This window comes from Pyrus communis, chromosome 5, assembly GCF_041283825.1.
Source record: "Pyrus communis isolate YQ-2024b chromosome 5, ASM4128382v1, whole genome shotgun sequence".
Classification (NCBI taxonomy): Eukaryota; Viridiplantae; Streptophyta; class Magnoliopsida; order Rosales; family Rosaceae; genus Pyrus; species Pyrus communis.
In genome coordinates, this window is record NC_142569.1 from 20,375,545 (window position 1) to 20,384,325 (window position 8,781).

General features: G+C 38.4%; 1 pseudogene across 1 annotated transcript; it reads right to left on the reverse strand.

The window, feature by feature from the left end:
• Window positions 1-6,726: 6,726 nt before the first annotated feature.
• Window positions 6,727-8,328, reverse strand: LOC137724940 (UDP-glucose flavonoid 3-O-glucosyltransferase 7 pseudogene; annotated as a pseudogene). Its single transcript, XR_015962936.1, has one exon. The product of XR_015962936.1 is annotated as a UDP-glucose flavonoid 3-O-glucosyltransferase 7 pseudogene (transcript).
• Window positions 8,329-8,781: the final 453 nt, after the last annotated feature.

Consider the following 8,781-nt stretch of genomic DNA (forward strand, 5'->3'; position numbering starts at 1 on the left):
TGAGCTTTTGAAGAGGTGGCGTCTCCTAATAAAGCGGTTTCGGAGCTCATCCGGATTTTATTTAATTAATGTATATCGTACGATTAAAAATTATTAAAAATTATTTTATTTAAAATTAAATATAAATATTAACTACCAAAATCTAATCGTATAATATACAATGAGCTTATAAAATGTGAGGATTCCTAAAATTCTCACAAAGAGAATTCGTAGATAATCTTCATCCATAAAAGCGAGGGTGGAGGGACGTGCTTTGTGTTGTAAAATTAAAAGGGCGGAGGGGGTATTTTGTTAAAATAAAAGGTGAAAAAGACTATGGTGCAAATATTTAATTGTTTGTTGGCCGGTCCGTTACCGAGGCTATGGCTTGAAACAAAAAAACATCGATGTGGTACCAACTAAAACGGCCCGGGCGGTTAAGAGAGTAATGCTTATAAAAGTGAAGTAGTAGGCTAAAGTTTGTGACATGTTATACCATAGGTTGGACCATGAGTGGGTGTCGCAAGCAGTCATTGTAGGTCAAAAGTTCATATTTTTGGGTTCCAATCAAGACAGTATTTTAGTGATGTAAATTAATTAGAATCCAACCAAATCTCGTTCACTAATGCACTAATGTTAAAGCATATATTCTTTGCTTAATTTTGTGGTATTTTGTTGGAGGAAAGGTGATAAAAGTTGCCAAAGATGGATAGTGGATTCAACTTTTGGTAGGAAAAGATGTCCTCGACCGGGTTGAGTTATTTAAGGCAGGATTGGAAGGTGCATGGCAGTGACTTTGTGCTACAATCTTACCTTATTTTGAGTTTTGAGCTTAAAGTTTAAACAATATTGTTACATTACATGTGTCTACATCTTTGTATCTGTGAAGTCCGGCCAATTTATGCTATCTTCAAATTTTGTGGTGAAAATCACTAGCGGAGCCAAAAATTTACAACGATGGGGTCAGGAGTATACTGTTGTGGCTCGCGCTCCAGAATTCGTGTCCAATAAGTGCCATCCACGGCTTATCCACCAAGCTAACGCCGGAGCAATAGGCACAATTTACTGAACAATTATGGAGGCCTTAGAGAGAGGGGTGCGCCAATAGTAGAGTGAAAGAGAGAGATGTGTAATTGTGAGGTGTGTGTTATTCCACCCCATTGTGCCTTTATTTATAGTAGTAGGATAGGTAAAATCCTTAACCTTTTCGGATTACAACTCTTAATAGGTAATCAATTCCTAATAGGAATATAAGAGATATTTCTAGATTCATTAGGATTTACACAATCACATTGCTAATCCAATAGGACTGCAACTCTCCCCCTTGAGTGTGTAAATACTCAACTAAATGGCGCATCAGGTCTTCAATGATAAAGTAAGTACATTTGATGAAGTCGTCAGCACAATGAGCAAATGTGAGTCTCAGATCAACGGAAAAAAGCATAAAAGTTAAAACTCACAAAACCTCACTATGGTAAAACCCAAGGTGGGAGAAAAACTCATAGACTAAGGATTCATCAACCAAAACCCTAAGTATTTATATGGTTCACATTTTGGTTGGATTAGTCCACATATATTCCCTTGAATCCACTATGAAAAAGGGTGATTTCATATCTTTGCGAGGAATGATATAGAAAATCAATTTCCTTAATAAGTAGGCTTGGCAAAGTGTGCTTGTAGGCACAAGATCCTTATTTCAGGTAATGACATACGTTGTAGCATCATTGTTTGACCTAAGTGTCCTAAATAGTCGTGCGAAAGTAAGTGCACTGCTCAATCACCAGGCTCTAGGCCAACCACATGTGGTGTGTCCCCAGTTAGGAGATAACCTATTGGCCTCAAATCAAAGCTTCAGGCTCATTTTTGCAGGTGGTACAAAGACATTTCACTTTATTTTCTTTAGTGGTTTCATTCATGATCATTGCCATCTCGAATATCCTTAAGAAAACTTAACGATTCCGGAACGGATAGAGTTTACTAAGGGAATTCAGCCAATAGGGCCATCCAAGTCAAAATTCTGCTCTTCCAACGATGTTTGGTGGAGCAAAATTAGTCTCACATATTGACTACGAGAATGGTATTCCTCAACGACATTGGTAGATGGCACGAACAGGTGCATAACCAATGATCTATTCCATCGAAACGGAAGTAGATTCTGCAGGGTTAAGGTTTGGAAATATTATCACCTATTCTTGAAGTTTTAGGTCTTAGGTGCCAAGGATCACGCTTTAATCAGTGAAAATCAAACTTGTGACGGTTCAACAATCCATTGAATTTGAGGGAATAAGATTGTGATTGATGACATGGGAATGAATCATCCATAAGCATCAAAGTTAGAATATTCGAGTTCTAGGACATGGTTTTCATGAAAAATGTCTGCTTTTCATGGGTGTATTTGTTTTATGAAAACTACGGGTTTCAAAGGCACTAAATTTGAAATTACAGGTTCAATATAGTTTATGAACGTTTAGTTCATAAAAGAGAGGTTTCTGCAAAAACATAGAATGCAATATGCTAATTTAAGTGTAGTGGATTCGAGTTGCTTTAGGAACTCAAGTGTAAGTGCTTTGAGACGATGAAAGGATGTCAACGGTTCAAAGAAGAGAATTAAAATATTGAATCGTTAATGTCCAAAAAGTAATATTCATGTCAATAATTTTGGATTTCTTGTCAGATTAATGGACTGTTAGTCAATTTTAATTAATTCAATAGATCGGGACCATACAGGGTCGATCGTAGAAGCAAAATAATACAAGGTTTCAGGCCATATTTGTGGGCTAGATGGCTGCAGACCCTACAAAAGAAACATCTTAAAATTGGTTAACGCTGTGAAATCTGGCACCAAAAATAAAAAAATTTATGGGTGCGGGTTGAAAAAAAACAAGCCCAAAAAATGGCTTTGGGCCGAGAAACAAGGGCAGCCCATCATTGAAATTGCTGGCTGCTGCTTTAGGTAAGGCTCTGCAAGCTGCGGGCTGGGCTCGTGTAAGGCTGCTGCAGGCAGCCCAACAATCTGCAAAAAACAAGCTTGTAGGCTTGCTGCAGTCACGGCCCGAGAGGAACAGCCCAACAGCAAATGAGAGAAGAAACCCAGGCCTGATTGGTTGGGCAGAGTTCGCGAGACAAGCCCAGCACAAGCTAGCTTAGTCTGGCGCGAGCTGGATCGTGAGAAAGCCCAGCGAAAAGGGTGTCGGCTCTATGTGTTTGGAAGGGCAGGAGGCCCAGTAAGTCAAACCTAGGCCTAGGGCCTGGTTTACACATGCAACAAAGCCCATGCAGGTCGGCACGGTTAGTTCCCTTTTTTTTTAAATTTTCTAATTTATTTTGATTTTTTGACTCACATATTCTACATAGTAAAAACTACGTAATGCATGAACGTGTGTGTGTATATATATATATATATTGACAAATATATGAAACATATAATATATATATATATATATATATATATATATATATATATCGAAAGGAAAATATAAATGTAAGGGATTCATGCATCATGGGATTGTTTTCATGCTTCATGGTCATTTCCAATATCTTACTTTATTTGAAGTGTACCTGATTGGCAGAAAACTACAAAAGCCTTTGAATTTGTAGAAGATCCTTCTCAGAAAGCTGGAATTGCATCTCCAATGCGTTGTATCACGTTCAACACATCAAAATTAAATTGAATCAATATCATATAGATCAATTCAAAATAATAATTTAATCATAAAAAGAATGATTAAAACGTAATACTCCCTTATTTGAAGATCAAACTCTCTTTAACGCAGCGTCAAAAGCATGTTAATAACGTGTTGTAGGCATAATTTACTGAACAATTATGGAGGTCTTAGAGAGAGGGGTGCGGCAATAGTAGAGAGAAAGAGAAAGATGTGTAATTGTGAGTTGTGTATTATTCCATCCCATTGTACCTTTATTTATAATAGTAGGATAGGTAAAATCCTTACCCTTTTAGGATTATAACTCTTAATAGGTAATCAATTTCTAATAAGAATATAAGAGATATTCCTAAATTCATTAGGATTTACACAATTATATTTCTAATTCAATAGGACTGCAACACTATTAGGGTTTAGCCCCAAAAAAAAACCCTTTATTATTAGAACTAGCCACACCCATTTATAGACAATGGGGAACACGTATTTAACAAGGAAACTGTGGGGTGAAGAATCCTCTGCGTTACATTATATTTTTTTTGTTTTCCATATGAATAGAAATAATTTCCAATCCCTTTTAGGTCAATGAAATGCATGCAAATCAGAATTGGAAATTAGAGAAATTCAATATTGTATCCCAAATTATTTGAGTGATATCGTATGACTTTTGGGTCTTGAAACTCATTGTTTTGTAGACAGAAGACGGCGGATTTTAACTACCATAAATTGATTTTCTTCATTGAGAGTCTGATATAATTCTAGAAGGAGGCTCTCTTCCTTTCGGAATTTCCCCCACCTTGGTTTCCTCACACGCTCCTAGTCTGACTTTTTTGATAAAATTCTTTGATTAGTCACTGAAGAAATGATATGATGGATGGAAAGTCTGAAACCACAATGAATGTTACGCCCTATGTACTTGGACATTATCTGGAGAACGGAGATATCGGCACAGCCCAGCGACGCAGCTCCTCGCAGTTGAACACGGTGGCTAGACCGCCGGTACTACCCTTGTAGGCCACCAACGCTGATACTGTAGCAGTTCAGAGTCAGCAGTTGCAGCAGGCCCAGGCGCGAACAGAAGCAGTTATAGCCCTTGCAGCCCACCACGTGGAGGCCCAGTTTGAAATAAAGGTAACCAAGCTCCAGCACACACCTTAAGACCCGCTCAGCTAAACCGGCTCCAGCTTAGACTGGACTGGCCGACAGGCCCGGCCCTAGCCTAGGGCAGCAAGGGTGACCGCACAGGGTCTCAAAAAATCGAGGGCATCAAAAAAATTTAATTTTTATTATTATAATGTTTTGTTCAGTAAGCGTATAAAAATATAAAACTGGATATTTGTCATAGGATGTCATTTTGCAGCGGTGTTTCGCTACTTTCCTGCAATGGAAAGGAACACGGGTTCGAAACTCAAATATGCTTTTTTTTTTTTATGCATTTATTTCATCTTTGGTTTAAATAAGTAGCTATATTTCTATATGTGCCTTTGACAAAAGTGGTTTTTACAAATTCATTTTCAATTAATTACCACCCTTTGGCAAATAATAATAATAATAATAGTAGTCACCCAAATTCAAAATGAGGACCTTTTTCTTTTGATAACTTTAACTAAAAGCTCCTAGTACTATTCACTTTAACGAAAAGCCACTCCCCCTAAAACGTGTTTGAGTAAGTTCCTGAGCCTTTATTGTAATTTTCTGTCGGTTTAGAACTGAGAAACCTTTGATTTGAACTTGGGGGAAGGCCCTGAACGTTTTCTGCATTTTCTGCAGATTCCGGCGACGATGCCGGCGACGGTCAATGACGGTTTCTGTTGGACTTAACAGCGATGTCAATTGTGCCGTTAGATTGAACGGCATATGCTCCTTCAGTAGGTATATTCCATTAACTATGTTAACTCTCTCCGGCACTAGCGTGTAGCATCAACAACAGCGAGTGCAACCTTTACTCGCTGAACCGTGGTGGTGGGGCGCATTCGCTGGCTACGGCGACCACACGGCAGTGTGTGGCGGCGCGTGATACTACTACGGATAACGTGTTTTGAAATTGAAGATATGTGTGTAATAGAATATAAAGTAAATAAAACATAATGGTTACGAGGTTCAGCAAGTGTGCCTATGTCCTCGAAGTAGCAGTAGTCTTTTTTTTATTATCTAAAATAAGAAGAATACAAATATATATCTCTCACTATTTTTCTCTCGATCTCTTCTTTCTTTTCTCTGCTTTCTTTATTTCTCTTTTTTCTTTTTTTGTTTTTTTTTCTCTTGCTTGGATGATTGTTTTATAGGCAAAGTGGTTAATAATAAGTAAGGAAAACTAATGAAAAAAGCTTGAAAACTTTGAGTTTTAACGATAAGGACAAAATAAAGGATAAAGTGAATAGTACCAGAATTGACTTTTTAGTGTAAAAATATGGTTTTTCGTTAAAGTGAACAGTACCGATAACTTTTCGTTAAAGTTCCTTAAGAAGTATGGTCATACTTGATTGCTCACATTTATGACGGCCATTTGCACCGTTACAACACTCCCTTTTTGTTGCTATTTATTTGTCTATTCACCGAAATATAAGTAAATAAATAGAGCAATACTTGAAAATCAAAATTCTAAGCCGATCATCAGTTACAAGACGGACCCAAAACACTAAAACAGAGGACTTCCAATATACAATTGATCTAAGCATAGGCTAAAACTTGCCATACTATATCGGATTTCAATGTTAGTTCAAATGATGACATTTTTTTTAGTACAAGATGGAACACGAGGCAGTCGAAGATGGTCCATCTTTGCGTGGCCCAAATTACATTAACATTTTGTTTGTTTTGCACTCTTTTTTAAAAAGATTTTAGATTAAATTCTCATTAAATACGAATTTAAATTACATTATTTCTAGTTCAGTGTGAAGCTTAGTTTCCTCTCCCTAGATAATATCATTTGTTTTAAATAAAAAAAAACATATTTTTTCTTGCTTGCCTAAAGATTTGTGAATTATTCAATTTAAAGTGAAGTTGACTAAAATATAATGCCAGAGTTGCAAAAATATTGTCAAAGTAATAGTTGATGCAATCTTAAATTGAAACATAAAAGGCCAAATTTGGTAATTTTAAAATTGTTATCTTTTATAATTCTTGAGCAATATCATAAGACCGTAACTCGTGAATCAAAGCATCCAAATCTTCAGAAGATGATCCCATAACCTCAACAGCCCTCCTAGCCAACTCTCCATAAACCCTAGCTCTGGTCCTTATCTCCTCTGCCTCCTCACCCACCATTGCCCTCCTCACAGCCTTCTCTATCTCATCCCTCCTCACACTCTCCCTCACAACCCTCATCCACTCTTTGGCCCCCACACAAACCCCAATCCCAAGCACCTGCGTGATCAGCTTCTCGTTGTAAAACTGCTCCGCAAAAATCGGCCACGTCACCATCGGTACCCCGGCAGCCACCGCCTCGAGCGTTGAGTTCCACCCGCAGTGCGTCACAAACCCTCCCACCGCCGCGTGCGACAGAATCTTCACTTGTGGTGCCCACCCTCTTACCACCAATCCCCTCCCTTCGACCCTCTTTTCGAACCCTTCAGGTAGCCAACCATCTTCCCCCACTTGTTTCTTCACAACCCAAATGAAATTTTGCTCTGAAGCTTCAAGACCCTCTGCAATTTCCAGCAGCTGGGCATCCACAAAAGTTGCCAAGCTCCCAAAACACACATAAATAACTGAACTGGGTTTTTTCAAATTAAGCCATTTGATGCACTCGTGTTGTTCTTCAATTGAGCTTTTGTTCTCTTCAACCAGCCTCTCATTAGCTAGATAAAGTGGGCCCACATGCCAAGCTCTTATCCCCAGATCATTTCGGTAGTGATCAGCATAAGCAGCTTCGAGCTCATAGAAGCTGTTTACCAGAACCCCATAGCTCTGTTTCTGCGCTTTCACACCTTCCCCTAACAACTTCATAAACACGTTTTCTTCCCCATTCGTAACAAAATCCGGCAGCTTTTTTCTTGTTAGCTCAATCGCACCCGGTAGGTTGGGGATCACGAAAGGGTCCGAATCCGATGAGACGTACAGGTGAGGCTTGTACAGGTGCACGCATAGGATAGCACACAAGGGGAAATAACCGATTCCTTGGAATAGGAGCACCGGAATACCAAATTCAGAACCCAAGTCGGTAGCCCAAGGGAAGAACATGTCGGCCACAAGGCAGTTGGGTTTCTTACGCTGCAAGAACTGCTCAATCTGCGGACCAAGCAAGCCGGTTGCCGTCAAAAATTGTAAATGCATTTCTGGGGTGGTGGCACAGTGCAAGCTCTGGCAGTTTTCCGGCAATCCAACATCTGCAGTCGGGACTTTGATTGTGAATATTTGTATTTGGGAACTAGAATAGTTTTGAAGTTTGGTTTGAATGGAGGGTGCATCTGGAGAGGTGGTGATTATGGTTGCTTTGAGACCTCTGGAGACAAATAGTTTGGCCAAGTCCATGAAGGGGATTATGTGGCCTTGAGCCATGAAAGGGAAGAAAGCAATGTGAAGCTCTTGGTTTTTGGTTCCCATGGTGGTTCTGAGCTCTTGAATTATGAGACCTACCAGTGCAAGTGGATATTAGTTGTGCCTTTGATAGTTGCATGGGAGGGGGCATTTTTCAGTCCAAACGTTTTAATAAGACACCAGACACAAACGAGCGGTGCCAAAATACAATGAGGTAACTTTTTTTCTTAGAGTAATATTAGAGAGATCAAGTTTATATACTAAATTAGCAAATTAAATGATGTGTCATTAATAAAAAATTAAAGCATTTATCAACGATTAAATAATAATTCAATTATAAACTTTCAAGTTATTTAATTTATAAAATTTAATTTCTTAGCATTAGTCTTTTTGTTATGTACAAGAAGACTGATGTACGAGTGTTTCAGTTATTTTCGAACACTTGGCAAGTTTTCAACCATCTACAAGACTACAAGATAAAGTGATGCCTCTACAAGAGTACTTTTAGTTGTATTTTTTGTTTTGTTTTCATTTTTTTCAAAGATAATTTTTTTGTTTTCCGACAAAAAAATAAAATGTTTTGTTTTCAGTTTTCATTTGATATGGCCCTGGGTTGAATAGTGGAATTTCTGGAGTGCTGTTTACTGGAGCTGGTCAAACCAAA